Consider the following 24,928-nt stretch of genomic DNA (forward strand, 5'->3'; position numbering starts at 1 on the left):
GGAGAAAAAAGTTATTTAAGCTAGGTTTGGATTTTCGTTTGACTAAAAAACTTTAAGTGAGAAAAAATAATTTTTTTGTAAAATTATTCAAACAAGAAATTACATTTAGATTCTATTTAAAAAAAATGTTTAAAAGAGCAAAACAATTTAAAAATGTATTTTGTTGGCAAAATTTAGATTTTTGTTAAATAACAATTTAAGTGAAATCGGTCGAAGGAGAAAATACATTGATTTTTTTTTTTTACTAGAAGAATCTTTTTAGCTACATTTATATTTTTGTTTGAAACAAAAAACGATGATTTAAATTTTTACCTGGCAGAAAGTAACCACTGGAGTTCCACTTAAAAAAAAAAACGCTTTTATTTCAACCTGTCAAACAGAGAAGAAAATATATTTAATTAATTTAAAAGAGTTTAATTTGTATAAATAGCATGCTTTTCTTTTAGCTAGATGTAGATTTTTGTTTGACTAAAAAAAAAAAACCCTAAGTGAGTAAAATAAAAGAACATAACTTTAAATACAGTAAAACTTTAAAAGAGTTTCTGCAGTGATACAGTTACTTCCAACATCTCCACTTTCCCAGCGGGTATGAGTCTGAATAAAATCCTGCGTGACGCCGATTTAAATCAGGAAATGATCCAAGGAACAGAAAACAAGACGTTGCAAACTTCCTGAAGTTTGTTCTCCAGCCTGATGGGAAAACTCCAAATCATCTGCTGAGTCTGAACTTGACGTTTGTTCCACCGTCGAGCTCCCAGTGTTCGACTCCATCCTCCGGCTGCTTCGTTAGTTCATTAGTCCGGTTTGCCCTCTGATTGGACGAGCAGCAGGTCTGAAGGTGAAAGTAAAGAGCTGCAGGCTCGTCCCTCGCTCTCGTTATCCTCTGTGACAGATTAAAGCCGAGTCTTCACCTCCATCAGAGAGAGACAGAGCCCTCCACTCAGAGTGCACCTCTCTGGCCCCTCCCTCCCTCCCCGTCCTGAGACCATCTGTTGTTTCTGCAGGATAAAACTCTGCAGAGGACGCTCGCTGATGATGTAACACGACATCATACCACAACATGGCTTTATGTTCAATATCTGCAGATCGATCTGTTGCTCTCAGAGAACTCACTGATGGAACAAAACAACTTTTAAAGTTCAGTCATTTCACATTTCAGACTTTTGTATCAATAATTTCTGTCATATAAACAGAAATGTGACTTTAACTCAGACTGGAGTGTGTTTACATCAGCTGATTCACGGATTTGTCACATTTATTTAATTTTTATATCAGGCTCGTTTCTACGTTTGTAAAACTGTATTTACACATTTTATTATAAATATTCTTATTTTAAAGTTGTCACCATGTAAAGCACTCTGGTATCATGTTTTCAATCTCCGTTACACTCTACTACTTGATCCAAATACTGATTCACAACTCATTCATTCAGTCATTCATTCATAATCTGTAACTGCTTATCCTGTTAAGAACTGTGGGGGGTGGAGCCTATCCCAGCTGACACTGGGTGAGAGGCAGGGTTCACCCTGGACAGGTCACCAGACTATCACAGGGCTGACACATAGAGACAGACAACCATTCACACTCACATTCACACCTACGGACAATTTAGAGTCACCAATTAACCTGCATGTCTTTGGACTGTGGGAGGAAGCTGGAGCACCTGGAGGAAACCCACACTGACACAGGGAGAACATGTCGGAGCACCTGGAGGAAACCCACACTGACACAGGGAGAACATGTCGGAGCACCTGGAGGAAACCCACGCTGACACAGGGAGAACATGTCGGAGCACCTGGAGGAAACCCACGCTGACACAGGGAGAACATGTCAGAGCACCTGGAGGAAACCCACGCTGACACAGGGAGAACATGTCAGAGCACCTGGAGGAAACCCACGCTGACACAGGGAGAACATGTCAGAGCACCTGGAGGAAACCCACGCTGACACAGGGAGAACATGTCAGAGCACCTGGAGGAAACCTACGCTGACACAGGGAGAACATGTAAACTCCACACAGAAGGGCTTCCTCCTGGGATCGAACCAGCAACCCTCTTGCTTACGAAAATGGATGATGAACAAACTGACAACAGACAGCTCTGTCATCAAGTTACTGAACTAACAGTACTTGGTGATCAGCTGATCAGAGTAAAGACACACAGCAGAGTTCAGTAAAAACACCATCAGCAGTTTGAGAGGCGGTGAGAGTGATGTCACCCTGCTGACAGATCAGTAAACGCTTCAGTAGTCTGGCTCACCAGACCTTTCTCAAGAAAAAAAAACGCCCCGGCTGCTTGTACCTCTTTCAACCAATCACAATCGTTCTGGGCGGTGCCACAGCAACGGTGCGCTTGCAAAAATATTGCCGGGGGGAAACAGGTTTTGGTGTAACACGCCCACAAAAATATCACCTACAGGACGCGAACCATGGCAGAAAAATGGCTACATCCCTGCAAGATCAAACACCGCAAAAGTTAGTAAAGGACGTGTTGAAAACTGCTACACAACCGGAGGTGGTAGGGCGGGACTTCAGCAGGTGGCTCGTTCCACCCAATGAGAGGCTGATCTATGCAGCGAACTTCCGCCCACTCAGACTAACGCTTCAGTGTCACGTTCTAACTAAAAGAAGTTTTGATTTTGATTTAGGATGAAGATGGCGGCGGGGCTCAAAGTCTCAGCAGCTCTCTGCGTTGACACCTGATCAGACGCTGCACTCCTGATCTGGTTGTATGTTCTTTGTACGATGACAATAAAGGCTTTCTGATTCTAATTTTCAGCTTTAAATGAAGGACTCGTCGTGGTGGTCAGAGGTGACCTGGTTCTGGCTGTCATGGTAACTTCAACCCTCTGGTCCAGTATACGTGACAGACTGGTGGATCCTGTGGGGACTGGGCTCAGTGGGAGCTAACGGTCTGAATCATGATGCACAGATCATTCAGCCCCTCGCTGTACATCACAGAGACGTACTGTAAAACAAAACCGTTCTGCTGCAACAAAAGAGGATGTTTCCAGTCCAGCGGGCGCTTTCAGGGTCCTAATGAGAGGGGCGGAGTCACAGCAGGAAACTGAGTCAAACTGTCACCAATAAGACGGCTCACATGTTAAACGCCTCTTCACAGGGAGGACCCGGGGGCCGATGGAGAGCTTCAACAGGTCCTGGAGAAGGTCCTGAGAGTCCCTCAAGAGCTTTAGAGGATGTCTAAGAAGCTGTAGGGGATACTATGACCAACTCAGGAAATAGAAATACACAAACACAAAGCTCCATGTCAGGTTCACTGAACCACTCAAAGTCCAGGTGAGGCTGAATGTGAGACAGAGTCCATGTCGCTCCACCTGTAATTAAAATCTCTTCTGTTTCCTGCCAACTCAAACAAACCGTACCTGATAAAGAATAAAATAATAAAGAGTAAACATGGGCGGAGTTAGTTAATGTCTTACTCAGAGAGATGAATGTGGGTCAATGATCAGATCAGCCTGATATGTTTCTGAGGAAACTGGATCACTCACCACAGGAACATCAAACCAGTCACGTCTTCAATAAAGTTCATCCGAGGGTCACCTGGCTCAGGTCGGCGCGCTGTAAACATCTTCAGACCGGGTGTTGTATGCAGGGCTGAGTATCACCACTGATTCCCTGAATTGATTTGATTTTGATTCACAACGTCCTGATTAAATTCAGTATTGATTCGATTGGGGATATTTCAGTTACAATACACATTTTGTATTGCATTTTTCAAGCAGCAACAGAATATTAAAAGAGCAAAGTCACAAAATAAACTCAGTAATATCTGACTGGAAACAAATCTAAACTATCAATAAAATAAATCATATTCCTGACGTCACAATACTGAGTGAAGTTTAGAAAGAATAAAGAACACAGACATCATCATCAGTCCTGCTGCTGAGGAGACTCACTGCCTGCAGGTCACATGACCACAGGTCACATGACCACAGGTAAGTTTTAAGATACGAGACAAACCGTCAGACATAAACAGGCGTTGTTATTTCAGCTTGCTATCAGCTGTAAAGCCTCTGTGCTTGTTTATAACATAATATGATCGGCGGTCCTTTCCTACATGTTAACACGTAGTTGATCAGGTGTATTGATAAAGTATTGACTTTATTTTGTGAAGGTTTTATTGCACTCACAGTAACAAGCGTAGATGTTATCTCATCGAGTTATCTTCACTTCCTGTCTCCACTACAGCATCTCTGCTCTGTGTTTGTGTGTCTGTGCGACAGACAGCAGGAGGAGCGGCTGCTGCAGCACGATCAAACACACCAACACATAAAAACAGTGAGCTAACAGTTACAGATAAAAGAGCCGGCTTTTAAAAATACGTACGTTAATAATTTAGTGCCACGGCTTGTTCACTACCAGCGAGATTAACGAGGTTAAAGCTTCACACATGCATGTAAACAGGAGTATATTAAAAGATTAATGTTGGATTTTATGAATCGATATCACATCATTAAAGGAGGATCAATTTGAGTCGGTGATTTGTTTATTTTAAGCTCTAGTCTTATTCGACTCAGCAGCTGCTCCTCAGTGGAACATAATGACAACAGGAAATGAGCGTCCAGCGAGCGTCCCCTAACATCAGAGCTCTCTGAACACACTGCATCCATCAAATATACACTTCTGTTACATCATTTAAACAAACCACATAACGATCAGCTGTGAGCTCCACATCAGACTGGACATGTAACCATCACAGTATAAAACTGATATACTGCCCAGCCTCGTATGGCGCCTAACTTTAGTGGATCCTATCAGGTATGAAATTAATCTGCAGATGCTCCAAGATGAGACCAAACTTGTCTCTGGATGTCAGTTTCTGAGACACAACGGAGGACAGAATGTGTCCTGTGACACACGTGAGGCTCGCTGTTTTTAGCCGAGATGATTTCTGTAAACCTTTCGGCTCCTGTCGGCCTCTGAAGAGGAGCGAGGAGTCAGTGACGGAATAACACGAGCAATAAAACAGGTTTTCAAATATCATCAATCACCCGAACCACAAGAGGGCCTTCAACATACAGTCATACGTGTGCACCAGTAACTGTAAGAACAAAAGTCTTGATGTGTGTAAACTGTGTTCAGCTCGTCCACCTGGACTCACTGCAGCTTTAAACCGCGATGACGAGAGACAGGCTGTTTGGGTTAAGTGGTTTACAGATTCCCAAAATGCACTGCACACGCCCATTTCAGCTCTCCGTCAGAGCTATTTCAGGAGGAAATTACAGAGTGAGCAGCTGGATGGAAACACACACACACACACACACACACACACACAGAGTCATGTAACGTGGTTGTAACATGACATCAGTCGTCTGGGAAAAAAAGGAAAAGTGGAGGAGAGAAGAGAAAAGCTGACAATGAAGGAAACAAGGGCCTCCTCCTCCTCCTCCTCCTCCTCCTCCTCCAGCTTAAAGGAAGAATTCAGATCTTTTGTAGTGGGGTTGTATCAGGTTTTCATCCACTGCAGCCCGTCCACCAGGCTGCTGTCCTGCTGTGGACGGGCTGCAGCAACAAAACATATTTTAAACACCTAAAGTATAAATATCAGTTTAAATGTACACTGTGTTCAGAATATTTTCACTGCTTTACCTTCAACTCAACTTTATTTATATAGCACTTTGCACACAACACCGTTGATACAAAGTGCTCAACATCATACACAGAGGAAAACAAAAAGCAAAAGAAGAGAACAAGAGAAAAAGAATAGTGCAATCAAAGACAACAGTACAATTAGAATAAGGTGCAATAAAAACCTGATAAGGATAACAGTAGAAATAAAAGCACAATAAAGGCACAGACTTCAGGTTAAAAAAACTTGGGGTGGTTGGCTTAGGCACAATCAAAGGCGGTGGAATACAGGTAAGTTTTTAAATGACTCAATCTCAAATCTCAACGGTGGGGGAGAGCCGGATGGGAGGAGGAAGAGAATTCCACAATTCTGGGGCAGCGATGGAGAAACTCCCATAACTCCCATAACACTTAGATCCACACTGAGTCCTAGATCTCGGGACTGATAAAAACCTTTGCTCTCTGGCTGTGTGATTATGGGACAGGAGTTCTGTTAAGTAGGAGGGGGCGAGACCACTGAGCGCCTTATATGCAAGCATCAGAATTTTAAAATCAATCCTGGAGCTAACAGGCAGCCAGTGTAGTGAGGCAAGAATGGGGGTGACCTTGTCAAAACTCTGGCTGCTGCATTCTGGACAAGATGAAGACGGGATAAGGAGGACAGATTGATACCCAAGTAAAGTGAGTAACAGTAGTCAAGGCGGGAGGATATGAAGGCATGGATGACTTTCTCCAGGTCAGAAGCACAGGGAAATGATCTGAGTTTGGATTCAGTGAGTAGCTGCATGAAACTTACTTTAACTACCTGATTGATTCGTTTGTCAAATTTTAATGCCGCGGTGAAAATGACTACAAGATTTTTTTCATGAGATTTGACAGTGGGAGCTGACGGGCCGAGGTGAGAAGGGATAGATTGGTCGGACCTTCATGTCAGACAGCAGTTTCTGACAGGAAAATGAAGCTGTTATATCTCTCCCTTCACAGCCAGACTGATTTAACACCAGTGAACTCAGGAGCTGCTGGTCGACTGCTGCCTCCATCAGTTAGTGTGTTTGTGTTACTGTGTGACTTTGGTGTTTTAAAGGCTTAATTCAGATTCACCAAAGTCACACAGTAACACGAACACACTGGAGGCAGCAGTCGACCAGCAGCTCCTGTGTCCACTGGTGTTAACTCACTGGTTTTCTTAATGGAGTCTGGTGGACTTTCTCAAGATCATAGATGGCCAGCCAACAACAGCTTCCTGTTGGAACAGGCTGTCTGACAGAAAAGTAAAGAGGTCAAAATATTCTAAATATAGCACACACTTAAACTGATATTGATTTTTTTTAGGTGACTAAAACATATCTGGCTGCTGACCACGTCCACAGCAGAACATCACTGAACTTCCAGCCTGTTTCTCCAAACTGACGACATGCTGACTGACATCTACTGTGTGTAACACACTGACTGTGGAGAAGTACCTGATACAACCCCACTACAGATGTCCTATCTGTCCCTTTAAGGCCCAGACACACCAAACTGACACCAAAGAACCAGCTGTGATGAAGGCCGACTGTTGCGCCGCCTTATGTCACCCGTGCCTCCAACAACAAGTTGCACAGACTTGACAAGACAAAGATGACAGCCGACGGCCAACCAGCACTCTCCACACCAGCAGACAGCAGTCGTGTTTTCATCATTCAAAAAAGGAAACAGGAGAAGAGCTCTGAGTCCAGCCCTGGTCATTAACTGAGCATGATGTTTTACGTGTGACTGTCAGCGGCTCAGACTTCATTTACTGCTCAGTTAAACTCCAATAAAACAACATGAGAAGCTTCATTCAGTTTCACTGCAGAGACGTGTTCTTCAAATACAAACTCCATTTAAAGTTTAACTTTTTATGGAATTTAAAAAGGCTTGGTTGGTTAAAGGTGGCGTCAATGGTCATTTCCAATAGCAATCATTTGTTATCTTTGTTTTTACAATTACTTCAGTCCATCATAATAACCATAAATTATGTTCATAAATGTTTCAGGAGTGTTCGTGTTTTTCCATCTGGTAAGGAAGAAACTAAGAATAATATGTGACGAGAGCAGTCACATCTTAAAGAGACTGATAAATGACATCAGCTGAATAAATCAGAACGCTCCATTAAAAACAGAAACAGGTCTGAGGTCAGGACGGCAGGAGGAGGAGGAGGAGGAGGAGGAGGAGGAGCAGTCGAGTCAACTGTCCAGTAAAATCAGTCAAAATCTGAATGGAGTTTGGTTCTGTCTCATCAGCTCTGCAGAGGAGCAGCTCTGTGTTTTACTGAGCAGGAAGTGAAGTCAGAGTCCGACTGTCACACAGACAGGAGAGCAGCATCCAGCCAGACGCCCTGCAGCATCATGGGAAATCTGGCTCAACAGCTCCACCTGCTGGACTCACAGAGGATCAGTGTGACTGTCTGTGGCCGTCTGGTTTTAATCACACACACATTACATAACAGCTGGATTCTCACTCACACACACTAACACACACACACACACACACACACACACACACTGCAGAGTCGTGCTCTTCTGATGCAACCTGAGTTTCTTCAGTTTCAGTATTTTTCTTTATGGTAACAGTTAATTTCCTGTCGTGTTGTGTTCAGGCTCTCTGGATGAAGAAGGTCTGACATCATCATCATCATCACATCTAAAAAGACGTTATGTTTAAAGCACCACACCCACACTGCAGACTGAGAGCAGCGTGTCAGTCAGAGTCATGTCTGACGAGAAAGTCGAGTTCACCAAACAAGTCCAACAGAAATTCATAAAGACAGAATATGAAACTCATTAAGGTGCAGTGTGTGACTCTGCAGGAAGAATTTAATTTAACTCTAATTCAACTCAAAACACACACACACACACACACACACACACACGCTCCTTCAGAAGCTCCTCCCCCAAACTCATGGACACACACTGCCAAGGCAACAACAGTTACAACATGGGGACGACACAGACTTTCAGTTACCTCTCTGTTAGCTGCTGTAGCGACTGATTCAGCCAAAGCAAACCCCAGTGCCGGGGGTTTGATCCCAGACTGCCCCGTCTCCCCACCAGCCCGCCACATCAACAGCTTTCTGTTGCTGGTTAGACTGAGCGCTGCTGCCAGCACTCTGACACCCCGGCGCTGGGGTCGATGGATCTCCATCCATAGTGAAGTCACACATAAATCAATATACTGGAAACACTGTATTTTTGTTTCACTACTGTAGTGAGGACGGTAGGTGGGAGAGGACGAGGGAGAGGAAGAGGGAGAGACAGAGACAGAAGAAGAGGGAGAGGAAGAGGAAGAGGTCAGAGATGTGTCTGTAGTGCAGCTAACAGGTCTTCGTGGCAACAAAATCATTTGCAAACATTGTGCGGCGTACAGAGCGAGCAGCAAAGCCAGTGATATAACTTTACCTAATGTTAGCATTAGCATATGTTGCTACAGTTGCTGCTGCAAAGCTAACACACAAAGAGGACAATATGTTTTCCCTGGGCCGGCACACCAGCTCCAGACAACGCCACTCACAGCTGACCTGCAGGTCTGTGAAACAGTAAAACTTGTGTTACCCATCTTTCTAGCAGAAACACAGCAACCTTCACCCTAACGCCTTTCATCTCTCACAGGTCTCTCCTCAGTGACGTTGAAGCAGCCATTGGCCCGGACCTGATCACATCCCTTTCTTTTATTTTTTGTTCCTCTGACCTCCTCGTCTGTGGCTGTTTCTCAGCTGTCACACTGTGGATTGTCTGTTACCCATTTACAGAGCCAGGGTCGTGTTTGAACACCAGATTTTTCCCATGCACACAGAAGAGACAGCGAGCAGACTGTGAGAAGAATAAAACTGATGAGTTTCACAACAATTGTATTGGATTAGAATCAGACTCCACCTTCACTCAGATTAAATCCAGTTGATAGAAACAAAAACATCTGTAACCAGGGTTGCCAACTCTCACGCATCCGGCGTGTGACACATGCATTCACCTTCCATCTCACGGTCTCACTCTGCCCAACCAATTCTCACGCCAGCTGGCAGATGAGTATTCGAAATTAATTTCAAACAGTAGGCGCGCCGGGTGGGCGGACTTGAAGTTTGCAGCCAGACTTCAGAGAGGGGAGAGGACCTGATCGGCGTACTGGTTGAGTGAAATGGAGTGCAGCCGAATGTTTCTGTGGAAAACTATTCTCTGATTGGTGCGCAATCCATATTTGCGCTTTGATTGGACAGCTGTCAGCCGACTACGGCAGGGTTGCCAAGTGTCATGCATCTGGCGTGAATGTCACTCTCTCAAGCCCGTTTAAGAAATCTCACTCCACCGTCTGCGAGTCCTTTTTTTGTTTTTTTTTCCCACGTCCAGCCCATTGTGTGGCTTGGATGTCCACTGGATCCATCACGTGCGCAACTTGGCCACGGCGCGGACTCATTCCGTCCCGTGCCGGGCGTCAATGTCCACTGGAACTGTAGCGGCGCACACGCGAGCAGCTGGAATTGTCGGATCGCGAGATCATAATATCACGCGATAATTTGCGGAAACCCTGGAGGTATAAAGCAGGGCTGGACTGGGACAAAATAATGGCCCGGGCATTTTTGGCCATGGCGGCCCACTATGAATAGTGAAATGCCATACGCACACACTGAGCTGTTACCAACATTAAAATAAATCTCAGTAGTACCCTACATGAAGTACATGAGTACCAAGGCTAGAAAATCAATGTGCTCATTCACTTCTCATAAACATCCTGGTGGCAGTAGATGGCCCCGGAGTACACAGTGCCTATGGTGAAAGCACTTGCCAAAGAAACTCTACAAGATTCATCAGTTCAATTTTTAATAAAATGTGTGCAAGTACAAATAAGATATATTAATGTCGGCATTTTGTTTGTCCCAGTCCAGCCCTGTACACAGGTCACTGAAAGTCCTTAAACTGATCTATTTCTGTATGAAATTGCAGGAAAATAAGATTTCGCCGTGTGAATTTCTAAATTTTCCCAGGGGAGAACCCCCCAAGAAAATCTGTTTGTCACAACAGAACATATTACTGGATTGTTTAAGCAGATGACTGTACTACCATAGACTGATGAAACTGACCTTGATCTGTGCCGTAAAACAAATATACATCTATGGACGTATGTGGGGCTTAGGCCTATAGATATGAATATGTAAACATACACTCATTTCTTCTGTTTGCCTCATGTGAATATGAACTCTTTTAAGGTTAAAAAAAAACAAAAACCACCATTGATGACCACGCACGCACAAGCAGATATTACGTCACAAGCTAAAATCTCACTCCGGCCCTCTGACCAAAGTTGGCAACCCTGCATGACCTCACTCACACATTTACAAGTATCTTAAAATATAATGTTATTCTAAATCTGCAGAGTCAAACTAACATCATGTGACGTTACTGTCACATCATGTTTTCATTCAACAGAATGAACCCACAGTCAGCACCAAAAAGGAAGTGATGTCATGTGATGCAGGAAAAGGACACATAAGGATCAGCGCGATCACAGACTGACAACAGTGTCATAATGTACTAAATGTTCTAATGTATATATTCAGGGAGGGAATCACCAGAGGACACACAACACTATATCATCACAATACTTAGGTCATGATACGATATATTGTGATTTATCACCTTTTTATCCAACTGTAAATTATTTCTCTAAAAGGAAAAGTTTGTCAGCTTCAGTTTCACCTCCTGAGATCAAGTTTTCAGTCTGTTCATCGACTTTAATCATTTTAATTGCATGTAATGCAAATGTGACACAGAGCAGACAGACTGACCAACAGCGTCATAACACCTGTCAGAAGTGCTGCAGACACCTGACAGACTGAGCTGTGGGCAGATTTAACGCCCTCTGTTATTACAGATAAAACGCTGTGACTTCAGTGTCACCAGTCGATTGTGGATCTGTCGGCTCAGTGAACGTTTAAACACAGACTCTGGATCAGCTGTCGGCTTTAGCTCCTGTAGAGTTACACTCTGAGGTCACGGACTGATGATGTCATCAATGAGCTCACCTCCTCTCAGTGCTGAGGAGCTCATTTAACATCCTGTTACCACTTCCTGTCTCTGCAACACAAATCAAAGAACATCTCAGCTCATTAACTGAGTCAATAAACCAACAGGCTCCACACAGTCCCTACTGTCACACTGCTGCTCCCTCCAACACTCAGTACAGCTCCATCACTCTGACTCCACCCAGTCCCAGCTGACTCCTCCCTCCATCACCCATTAATTCTCCATCACATCAACTCTAACCACAAAAATCCTCCACTCCGACATCAGCAGAGCCACGTTAGCTGTCTGTCAGTCCGTCTGTGTCCGTCCTTCACTTTGTTCCTGACTGAAACATCTGTTGGATGATCTGTGATGAAGTGTGCTTCACTGTTGATGTTCCCCTCAGCATGAACTGTAATAACTTTTCTTCTTCTTCTTGCATGGTCACTGTTAGCATGTTAGCATCAGAGCAGTTAGCATGGCTGCAGGCGTGTTTACACACAGTGCACATATTTTACACTTTGCTGAGTTTCACACAGACATATTTATAGATTTAGTAAAAACATATGAGGCGATGTTTCTCTGAGTGTTCTGATGTTTATAGCTCTCTGAAGGACCAAGAAGATTTCCTGAACCTTTATTGCACCCATCACTATGATTCACTCACAGCACACTTTAATTTAAAAATCTATTTGTAGCATCTAACCTTCAGTTTTCCTTAAATGTACAAGAAGACATAAACTCCACAGACTTATGGCTGAACTGACACTCTGTCACTCACTGAACACTACAGTTTAAATTTAATGCAGCAGAATCACATCATCTTTTTTACTACATGTGTTCTTCTTCCTCATGAAAACCTGAGAGATGAGCAGCAGCTGCAGAGGTCTCACTTCTCTCTGACTCCACACCTCCAGATATTTTTACTTCTCAATCTTGAGTCGGCGCCAGTCGAAGACTACAAGTGACTAGGGCTGTAGTCTCCTGGTTGACTAGTCGATTATTTGGTTGCTATGCTCTCGTCCGACCAAATTCTCCTTAGTCAAATAATCGCCGTGTTACTTTCATAAGGAGAAAAGTGCTACATCAACAGCTTTCCAGGATTAATCCATTATTTCCTGCGGTGGGGGGACAGGCTAAGTTACCTGTGAAAATAGGGGTGTGTTCAAAACACCCCCGTTGTTGACAGAAAGTTGAACTCGCCCACCCTCACGCTCAGAGTCGCGGTGACGCAGACCTCCTGTCTGTCTCTGTAAGCTGACACCATTTCCCTCAGTGGAAACAAAGCTTATATTTACTGTATTTCACAGATAAGAAACAATAAATTGTGAAGACAATAAAGCCTCCACTAAAATAGCACTTTAAGTCATGTGTGTGATTTATCCTGACCTTACATGAGCAGAGGAAATCCCCGCTCGTCGCCAGGCTAATGTATACAATGTAAAATGTCATAGGCTTGTGCTAATAACGTTAGCATGTTGTATTTGCTTGGAAAACGTGTTTAGTATAAGACAGTTGTTTTGTCGGTGAATGTTGTGAGCTGTAATGGAGCCAAATTATGTGCCGTTACCTTTGTTACATGTTGCTGTTGTCCCTGGTTTCATATGAGAAGAGGAAAAGATCGCTAGACGCTAGGCTAATGTATACAATGTAAAATGCCATAGATTTGTGCTAATAACGTTAGCATGTTGTATTGGTGGGGAAATGTGTCTCTATTAAGTCATATTTAATGTGTGTTTAATGTGTGTTTTGAATCAACTATATAAATAAAGTTTGATTTGAACTAAACTTTACAGCTCTTAACACAGTCCTCCACCGCCGACTAGTGTTTTGGAGGTGTAACTGCAGAGTGACACAGACACACCACCGCACAAGTAAAAATAACGTGCAGATTTTTTTTCCCCACGACTAATCGATTAGTTGAAGATTATGTGCGACTTTAGTCGACCAAGATTTTCTTTGGTTGACTGCAGCCCTACAAGTGACATCATCATCTGAGGACATTTATCGTCGTCACACAGCTCCCTCCACAGACACATAGGGCTTTATATTACTGTAAAACTCCCAGAGACACAGTGAGGTAGAAAATCCTTCCACTGTTAACAACGTCACACACACACACACACACACACACACACACACACAGCTTTAGAGGCGACCCTCTGTTCATACACATGTTTGAGGTTATTAAAGCAACACCAATGATCTCACAGCACAACTTCACCACTTTTTCCAACTTGTATTTCTTTTCATGGCTCAGATCACCAAACTAACAGATGAAATTAAAAGAACAAACAGACTCAATAAAAGCAGAATAGAACGATTTCATGATCGCTTCCTTAAAAAGAACAGCCGTTGGTTTGCTGCCTTGTTGTTGTTTATAAAGAGCTGCTGACACGTATGTTATATGTCACACTGGAGGCCGATGCTGTTGTGTTACATGTCACGCCTCCTTTGATTCAGCGATGTCATCATGCTGTCTATAATCACACACGTGATGCCGCCATCATTTGGTTCTGTGTGAAAATGTCAAGATGGCGTAAAGCAGTAGTGGCTCTGTGGCGCCACCTCTGTGTAAAAATGGCTGCTGTCACAGTTTGGCACTGACTTTCTTTTATTTTGAAATGTTTTCACACTCACTCTTTATGTGTTCAAACAAACTGCTGCAGTTTAGAAACAGAAACTAAAGGTTTTAAGACTTTTTCAGTTTCTGTTGCCAGAAAATAAAAACACATTTTAAAAGTCAACATGTCCTGTTTCATTCAGACAAACTCTCTGAGCTCTCCTCTCGATCCTTCACGCTCCTCAGTCTGCAGTTTTTCCCACAACTCCACACGCAGTCCGTTGTCTGAAACTCTGAGGGACTCGATCTGATTATGAAGCAGTAAATCACATTTCCACAGACGAGCCTGAACCTCGTGCTGCTGCAGTTCATTTTCAGCTCATCGCTGACAGACTGAAAGAGCTCTGGAGACATGAAGACAGAAACTCTGCTGACTTGTTGTCATTAACAACAGTCCCACCTGCAGGTGTATTAACACAAATATTACCTGTCAGCAGCTCTGACTCGACCCTGAACGCAGCACGGAGCAAACACTGAGTTAATCTTTAATGAAGTGTGAGCGGCTGCAGTTGGACTGAAAGAAGCTGCTTCCTGCTGCTTTGTGTCTTTTTACCATGTAAAGCAGAAACAACTGCAGGAAACACAGCTGGATGCCACAGAGTCCCACTGTAATCTAACACCAGTGAACACATCACATGCTGGTCGGTACTGTGTGTGACAGTTTTACAGTCAGAGAGTCAAAACACAACTTCTTATCAGAGGAACGTCAGCACTACCCGGACGAGAGGGAGGAAAAGTCTGAGTCTGGAATGTAACATGAAGCTGAAGGACCTGTTAGCTTAGCTGTTAGCTTAGCTGTTAGCTTAGCTGTTAGCCTAGCTGTTAGCCTAGCTGTTAGCCTAGCTGTTAGCCTAGCTGCTGCTCTCCAGCTGGTCAGTGGTCATGTCTCTGGTTACATGGACCAGTTTTTCTTCTGTCAGTTGTCTTTAATCTAATTCTATACCCACAAAAACACCATCAGTCATATTAAATTAAATAAAAACAAGGACCCATGAATGTATCGTAAGAGCTGGATAATGGATCCAAAGATGGCGGCCACTAACTTGAACGGAAACTGCTCGCCGAGTGCATAACATGGATGTATTAAGAGACCCGGAAACAGCTGGAGTCAGGACCCCGTTCGCTCCTATAAAAGTTGCTCAGAGGTGCATGAACATGTCTCCACTGTGTGACACGACCTGATTGATCGGTGCTGCTTACACATCATTGGGCCCACAGAGCAGGTGCATTAGAGACTTCCACCAGCTGAGCCGACTTCTTCTGGTTCAGCAGTACACTAACTTAAATGGGAATAAGATCATTTAATCTTGCGGCTCCTATTGACGTCCTAAATGTTATCGGACTGAATGGATTCAATCCTGACAGTGAAGCCAGTCATTTCACAGGAGCTGTGACAGAGACTGCATACAAAGATGGACGACATGACAGCTCCCCAAAAGTGAAGCCAAAACATCTGGATCGCCCCCTGGTGGCTGGCTGCAGTAGTGTTCAGTCAGTGTAGTAGTGTTTCTTATGCTTGGTCCACTGACTTTATGTTGAGACATCATAACAAATACAAAATATCTGTTGGTTAAAAAAAATTAATGGAACAGATGTAATAACTGGACGTGTCCTGTCAACAGTTTTACAGACGTCTCTTTTATGATGGAGGTCTATGGGGAAAATAAAAGGAGACTGGGTTTAGTGTTGGACGCAGGGCCCTGTCCATTCCTATGAAAGCTGCTCAGCAGCACATGAAGCCAAAAATAGTTTAATTTCTGGTATAAAATTACACAGATCATCCTCATCCGTAGAGGCACTAGCATTTCCTTTAACCATGCCTCCCAGGTCGTAGACTTGCTTACATGATGAATGACTAAAGATGGATTTTTTCCAATACCAGTGCTAAAACCATTTAAAAATAATACCAGTGCCTAAACGGTGCACATCAGCATGTTATTAACTGAAAGCAGAGTGGTACATCTTCTCAGGAGAAGATCTCTGACTGAACTGAATCAGCTATATCTGCTCAGAAACTACAGACGGTCACACGACACACTGCTGAAGGTTTTAAATCAGAGATATTCTGAGCTCCACGTCAGTAAAACGTGCTGAGCTGGTCGTCAGTGATGTGGCTGCTGCTGCTGCTGCTGCGGCTCACTGATACAAGACACAAAAAAACCTGCAGACAAAACCGAGTTTATTTATAGAAAGATTTGTGCTGGAGCGGTCAGTCTCTGCAGACACACCCTGCAGGCCGCTGCCTCCTCAACCAACACACTGATGTTACTGTCATCATCACCACACACACACACACACACACACACACACACAGGAAACCAGAGAGAGTGTCTGCGTCCCAAATGTCCTCATGAGGACAGGAAACACACATAACTCACTGCAGAGTGAGGACGTCCAGCAGCAGCTCCTTTAACGAGTTGTTTAACGTTCAGACTCAGAGGTTTTTAATCAGACTGAAGTTCAGAGAATCAAAGGAGCTGCGTTAACGCCCTCACAACAACATCTGCTCCTCACAGGACGATTTACAGACATGTTTTTAAACCTAACAGGATCCGACAGCTCACTATCTGAGTTTCACTCCGCCGTCCTGTCAGAGCTCCAAAACTTTTCATGAGTTAGGAAAAAAGCAGCTGCTGGAAACACTGAGACAGGAAGTGAGACGCAAAACAAAAACTGGAGCTAAAAGAGGCTGAAAAACTGTACAGAGCTGCAGAGACAGAGAGGATCAGGCTGCACACATCGCTCATGTCCTCTGACATAAAACACAATACAAGCAGCTTCAATGACTGATAAACAGTTTGTGGCTTCAGAGAAGAGAAGAAGTCATTACTCCATTTATCAACACTTCTATTAATCAATTATTTGTTTCGTCCTTGATGAAGCAAATCTGTCAAACGTTCTTTGTCTGCAGCTTCTCAAATGTTCAGATTTGCTGCTTCTCAGTTTTATAATCACAGTAAACTGTTGGTCAATAAAACAAAAGAGGTGGGAATCACCAGCGGCTCCCTGAGCGGACAGTATCAACGTATCACTGCGATTTTAAATATTTTGCATTGTACTGACTATTGTGCTAACATATATCGCAATTTATTTTCTTCCAGTGGCAACTTAAAGTTAACATTTGTTTTTATCTAATAAAGTTTTAGTCTTTTCGTCTCTTCAGTTACTGAAACTAAATGTTTCTACTGAACCGAAAAAAGAAATTGATTTTATCATCAAAGTTTAATAATATGTATTTGCAACTTTAATCATTTATGTAATGAAATATTGATACTTGGCGGTTTTGTATCTGTTCGATATGGCCACACAAAATACCGCAATATTATGATGTGTCAAGTTTTCTCCGCCCGTACAAAACAAGACGTCTGAAGACATCACTCTGGACTCTGAAAACTGTGATCAACAGTTTTCATTTTTCTGATTAAACTTTCAAGTTTGTTTTGCCACATACTCAACACAGCTCTATGCTGTGCAGTGAAAAGCTTCACTGCTGCTCCTCCAGTACTGTACTTTATATATACACACACACACAACAAAATAAATATGTATACAATGATGATAATGTCTTAAATATCAGGGGCTGACCCGAATCCTTCAAAGCTTCAATTGTTGCCAAGCAATCGACGTCCAAATCAGTTGTTGTTAAACTCAGTGATAGTTTTGTGACTCAGACTCAAACTCGGTACTTTTTGTACTTGGTACCGATTCACGTCGGTACTACCAAGTACCGATTCACTTAAAATGAATCGGTGCCAAATTTCGGTACCTGAGGTGGAGCGAGAGCGCATGACTCGCACCTCAGACTCAGCAACAATGGCGAGCCGAAAGCGGTCCAAAGTCTGGCTGCACTTCACGCCAGTCGACGGAGACAGTGCTCGCTGCAATATTTGCGACACAACGTGCAAGGCAGGCGGGGAAACACTTCCAATTTAAGGAATTGTATTTATTTCTATTTAAATCTTTTTACTGAATTTTCAAAATAAATGCATGTGCAGACAAAAGTTAACGTGCAGCACTGTTCCTAAATGTTCTCAAGAAAATGTTGAAACTGAGAAGTTTAGATTTTGAAAAGTACCGAAATAAGGTACCGTTTGGTACCGGTACCGAATTCCAGATACCGGTACTGGATCGGCTCAGTTATGAACGATACCCAACCCTAGTCACCATCAGTTCATCGCAGTCTGACCACATATGACAGGCTCACAGATCCGCCAGCAACATGTCAGAAACATCTGGAATCGTTTCAAAATTTGCAGCGACGATCTCCAAAATCTCGAGTGCCAGATATGCCAAAGGAAACTGGCACAAATCTACGAGCTTTGATCAAAAGCAGATATTTATCACTCAAGCTTCGATGCACAAAAACTGGTGTTCTGATTAATATATAAATATTAAATGCATCACACAGATATTAAATATGGTGCAAATATTAAGAGGACACAGAGGAAGAGAAGAACTAGAGCACAAATGGATCAAAACCATTTTCTGCAATCAGTCAGTTAGTAGCTCAACAGAAAACTAATCAGCAACATTCTGAGAATGAATTTGGTGATTTTTCGAGAAAAACTTTGATGTTTTTATTATTTTATTTTATAACAAACCGAACATTTGGTGGTTTTGGACCGTTAGTTGTAGAAAAACGAGACATTTAAATGTCGGCTTTGACTTTAGACAACTGTGACGGGCATGTTATAGAATTAACTTTCAGTGACCATCCTGATAACTACTTTGGTGATTTCACAAGTAAAAATGCAAAATATTTGACAGTATCAGATTCTCAACTGTGACCAACCTTTTTCATCATTTTACATTAAAACAAACTGAATATTTTAACTTTCTGAGTGCTGGTCAGATAAAACAAGACTTTTATATACTTTTAAATTTGGACATGATTTATTGTTTTGTAACAGAGTGATCGATTAATTAGTGATCGAAATGAGCGATAATGAAAATATGTGTTTGTAGATATGACTGATCGATTATTGAGTGATTATTTGACTGACAGAACTTTGTGTTTGTTTTGTCCATTTACCAGTAAAGTTTTATCTTTTCACTGTTTGTAAATGTGATTTTATTGAGTTTCAGGTTGTTGACAGACTGACAGCAGCATGTGCTTTACCAATAATCAATAAATATGTTGATCCCTCTGTAGCCCACAAACACAGACACGTGCATGTGTGTGTGTGTGTGTGTGTGTGTGTGTGTGTTGACCAGGTGAGGCCGTGTCCCTTTTGTCTGACAGAGAAAAGCGAGCAGTGAATGAAGCGGTGGAAGCTGCTGGACGGTCCCATGAAAAGAGTCAGTCAGACACAGCGAGGTGAATCAGATCTGCACTGTTGGACACTTTTAACCGCTGGTTCATTAAGAGGACACCGACAACACACCGACACTGCGGGGACAGGACACCGCGTCCCCGTAAACCACCACAGCCAGACTTTGTGCCACGACAGTCGGAAGAACACAAAGTTTGAGGAGTCCAAACTTTTCCTTACCTCCGGTCCCAAGCAGCGACTCCTCTCCCTCCTCTCCCTCCTCTTCCTCCTCCTCTGTCCGCGGCTCCCTCTCAGTAAATCCCTCCAGTCTCTGTCGGACAAACAGCTCAGCTGCTGAACCGTGTGTTAACAGTCTGCACCGGGCTGTGGGGTCACGGTAGCTCCAGGTTTCAGCGGGAGAAGGTCGGTGTGTCTCCCCGCGGCTCTGCGTCTCTCCGCCGCTAAAAGTCAAGACTGCTGCCTGTCTGTGCTGCCTTCACGGACGGTCGGACATGTGGGGACTCAGAGGCTTGAGCGCGCATGAGCGAAGGGAAAAACACTAAATTTATAGAAACGAGGGCGGGTCGGGTTTGTGGCTCTGGACCACATGAAGACAAGTTCCAGGATTCAAATAAGGAGAAAAGTTTTGACATGTTTTCATTAATGTAACTTCAATAACTAATTTATATTTTATTTGTTCACAGAAACTATTACCACATTTATCCACGGTCATGTCTGTCTGTTTAATAAAGTTTGATTTAAATAAAACTTTAACGTCAAGTGCGATTTTTCTTCTAAAGGAGCAGTTCAACATTTTGAGATAGTCTCATGTCTACAGTGGACCACCATGGGACCTTCTTTTGGAAAAATCAAGGGTGTAATTTAGGGGAATCTGGAGGAAAAAATAAACAAAAACAACAATAACATAAATAAATAAATAAATAATTGCAATATTATTTTCTAAGTGCTTCACATGTTGATAATTTAAACAGACGAGACATGAAAACAACAACTTTTAAAAGAACTGATAAAACAGAGGAAAGAAAAGTTTAAATTAACTTCAAACTGGTCTGAATGTCAAAGACGTCTTTCAACACATCACAACATCAACCTGTCAAAATTACAGATTTGTTTATTTTCATAATGTGTTCAGTTGTAGGTCAAACGAGAGATGGTAAGGACAGGTGCGCAGGTATTTCTCCAAATTCATTTTGCACTGGTAGGTGAAATATGGTTCACAAAGAGACGTAACTTCAACACATTTAATGTGTTATGTTTAGTCGTGTGACCGTGGTGTAGTTTGTTTACGGCCTGGTTGTGACGGTAACATTACGTCATGTGACCGTGGTGTAGTTTGTTTACAGCCTGGTGGTGACGGTGACGTTACGTCATGTGACCGTGGTGTAGTTTGTTTACAGCCTGGTGGTGACGGTGACGTTACGTCATGTGACCGTGGTGTAGTTCGTTTACGGCCTGGTTGTGACGGTGACGTTACGTCATGTGACCGTGGTGTAGTTCGTTTACGGCCTGGTTGTGACGGTGACGTTACGTCATGTGACCGTGGTGTAGTTTGTTTACAGCCTGGTGGTGACGGTGACGTTAAGTCATGTGACCGTGGTGTAGTTCGTTTACGGCCTGGTTGTGACGGTGACGTTACGTCATGTGACCGTGGTGTAGTTTGTTTACGGCCTGGTTGTGACGGTGACGTTACGTCATGTGACCGTGGTGTAGTTTGTTTACAGCCTGGTGGTGACGGTGACGTTAAGTCATGTGACCGTGGTGTAGTTCGTTTACGGCCTGGTTGTGACGGTGACGTTACGTCATGTGACCGTGGTGTAGTTTGTTTACGGCCTGGTTGTGACGGTGACGTTACGTCGTGACCGTGGTGTAGTTTGTTTACAGCCTGGTGGTGACGTTAAGTCATGTGACCGTGGTGTAGTTCGTTTACGGCCTGGTTGTGACGGTGACGTTACGTCGTGTGACCGTGGTGTAGTTTGTTTACGGCCTGGTTGTGACGGTGACATTACGTCGTGTGACCGTGGTGTAGTTTGTTTACGGCCTGGTTGTGACGGTGACATTACATCGTGTGACCGTGGTGTAGTTCGTTTACGGCCTGGTTGTGACGGTAACGTTACGTCGTGTGACCGTGGTGTAGTTTGTTTACAGCCTGGTGGTGACGGTGACGTTACGTCATGTGACCGTGGTGTAGTTTGTTTACAGCCTGGTGGTGACGGTGACGTTACGTCATGTGACCGTGGTGTAGTTCGTTTACGGCCTGGTTGTGACGGTGACGTTACATCATGTGACCGTGGTGTAGTTTGTTTACAGCCTGGTGGTGACGGTGACGTTAAGTCATGTGACCGTGGTGTAGTTCGTTTACGGCCGGGTTGTGACGGTGACGTTACGTCATGTGACCGTGGTGTAGTTTGTTTACGGCCTGGTTGTGACGGTGACGTTACGTCATGTGACCGTGGTGTAGTTTGTTTACAGCCTGGTGGTGACGTTAAGTCATGTGACCGTGGTGTAGTTCGTTTACGGCCTGGTTGTGACGGTGACGTTACGTCGTGTGACCGTGGTGTAGTTTGTTTACGGCCTGGTTGTGACGGTGACATTACCTCGTGTGACCGTGGTGTAGTTTGTTTACGGCCTGGTTGTGACGGTGACGTTACGTCGTGTGACCGTGGTGTAGTTTGTTTATGGCCTGGTTGTGACGTTACATCGTGTGACCGTGGTGTAGTTTGTTTACGGCCTGGTTGTGACGGTGATGTTACGTCGTGTGACCGTGGTGTAGTTTGTTTACGGCCCGGTTGTGACGGTGACGTTAAGTCGTGTGACCGTGGTGTAGTTTGTTTACGGCCCGGTTGTGACGGTGACGTTAAGTCGTGTGACCGTGGTGTAGTTTGTTTACGGCCCGGTTGTGGCGGTGACGTTAAGTCGTGTGACCGTGGTGTAGTTTGTTTACAGCCCGGTTGTGGCGGTGACGTTAAGTCGTGTGACCGTGGTGTAGTTTGTTTACAGCCCGGTTGTGGCGGTGACGTTACGTCGTGTGACCGTGGTGTAGTTTGTTTACGGCCTGGTTGTGACGTTACATCGTGTGACCGTGGTGTAGTTTGTTTACGGCCCGGTTGTGGCGGTGACGTTAAGTCGTGTGACCGTGGTGTAGTTTGTTTACGGCCCGGTTGTGGCGGTGATGTTAAGTCGTGTGACCGTGGTGTAGTTTGTTTACGGCCTAACGTTAGCTTTTTCCTTTTGCTGATTGAATTAATTCTTCAATTATCATAAAGTTCATCAGTGAAGTTTATGTCACTGAACAAAACCTGAAGGATCAGAAACATTTGTTCGTCACAGAGTTTATTTTCTGTAATAATCCAAACCCCAATGGAAACATCCTGTTGGCTTTGTGATGAGGGAACCAGGGCGATGCTGTCTTCAGGCTTGGCCCTAAAAAAAAAACGTCATCCCTGATGCGCTCTGTTCAGTGTGACACATTTCTTCTTCTGCTGTCATTAATCAGCAGTGATGATGCAGCTTCCTGTGTTCAGCAGCATTGTTTCTGTTTTCCCGCCTTTTCTGGTTCCCTGTGTTTCCTCTGCGCCTCAGACTGACACAATGAGAGCTTCCTCTGCTTCCTCAAGCTTTTCCTCTTTTTCTAAACATGGGAGGCACCGACTGTGCGCTCCAAACCCTCCACACCACCAGACGATACAGTACGCCAGAATCAGATTTAGTATGTCCTGGGACACAGCAAACACAGTGTGCATAAAAATACCAGGATGTTTGACTGCATCTGGTCTGATTTTGCAGTATGAAAGGCGACAGAGTGGACGATACGTCACAGAACCACAAACAGATGTTAGTTTGACAGGACGTGTGATGAGGCCACATGATTTCTGATCCTAACCTAAAAATTTCCCTAAATCATTTTGCGTTACTGATATCTGATCTCAGGGAACAGAGACGCTTCTGTCTGAATGAATTAAAATATGAACATTGACTCTGAGAGACATTTTATATTTGGACACTTTCTGTCCCACTGCATTGATCACAGAGACACTGAGCCTGGACACTGACTGTTAGATAATACCAGCTGAGTCTGACGGTCTAACACACTCTGATGATCCTGACTGACCTGGAAACCAGTGGAGTAAAATCATTAAAGAGCTCAGTTTGTGTCAAAGTTATCGACAGTGGAAACAGGAAACAGTCACAGCTGGACGGAGCAGAGACACACAGTTATGTCTCATCACCTCAGAGCTGAACCTTCACTATCTGACCTCGAACAGGCGACACAGATTTACGATGCTGCAGCCATGACGTCCATCACTACCTGTGATTTGGCAATAAATAAATAGATGAGCAAAACTTTTTTGAAGGTAAATGAAGACAAAACTAAAATCCTGCAGGATCACACCAAGAGATGTAACCTCACATTTAATCCCTCCACGGGCTGGGGCCGAGCTGCGTCACTAAGTCCCTTGTTAACTCTTTGTCTCCAAGAACACTGCGATCATCTGCTGCTGGTTTATTGGAAGAAGATCAGGGACGCAGCGCCGTCAGTGACGCCCCAAAGTTATGAACACACGACCTTCAGATATCAGAGAAGCTGCTCGCTGAATATTTTTATCTGTTCACTTTAGACTTTAACTCGCTCTGACTCTCCTCATTCAGCTCTGACACTCTTTGTTTTTACGCTTCACGCTGCTGCAGCCATTTAAAATGTTGTGTCTTACTTGATTTTATGATTTATGAATTTGAATCACTCATGCTCTTATTGTGAAGCTCTCTGTGCTGCATTTCTTGTATGACAGGTGCTATAGAAATAACGTTTATCATTATTAATATTATCCTAAGTAGTAGTAATAGTAGTATTATCAATAACAATAAAACATTAACAATAAAAACAAAACTATGAACTTCTCCATCGTCATCATCTTCACGTGAAATATGAAGCTGCTTCTGAGACATAATGAGCTCAGTGAAGGCCACAGTGCTGACAGGCACTAAAGCTGCACAACAGAAGCTAGGGACTCTGGGAAATGGAGTCACTGTATATGAACATGTGGCCAAAGAGGTGTGGAGGCTCTTTAAATAATTATCATACAAATCGATTCAATATCAAATCAAATCAATATCAAATTGAATTGAAATGGAATCAAACTGATATCAAGTTATAACGATATCTAAATCGAATCATATTGATATCAAATCGAATCAATATTGAATCGTAATCAAATCGAATTGATATCAAATCAAATCCAACAAAAAGGAAATGGGTGGCGATACGCAGCCCTCCTCTGCAGAGTTGGAGGGATTTACCAAACAGAATGAACACGACACAGAGAAACACAAACTGCCTCAGATCTTATATAATAATAATTTTTCATGGACAGATTTAAATACGTCATCAGCAAACGTCACCTGTGGTGTGTCATAGCTGATATGATCCAAACAA

General features: G+C 43.5%; 1 protein-coding gene across 1 annotated transcript in view; it reads right to left on the reverse strand.

The window, feature by feature from the left end:
• Nucleotides 1-19,855, reverse strand: part of kifc3 (kinesin family member C3) — a 59,953-nt gene extending 40,098 nt beyond the window's left edge. Inside the window, exon 1 of the mRNA XM_078173077.1 lies at nt 19,717-19,855. The gene's annotated coding sequence lies outside the window, so the exon portion shown is untranslated. The remainder of the gene's footprint in view (nt 1-19,716) is intronic.
• Nucleotides 19,856-24,928: the final 5,073 nt, after the last annotated feature.

Source organism: Epinephelus lanceolatus, chromosome 2, assembly GCF_041903045.1.
Source record: "Epinephelus lanceolatus isolate andai-2023 chromosome 2, ASM4190304v1, whole genome shotgun sequence".
NCBI classification, from domain to species: domain Eukaryota; kingdom Metazoa; phylum Chordata; class Actinopteri; order Perciformes; family Serranidae; genus Epinephelus; species Epinephelus lanceolatus.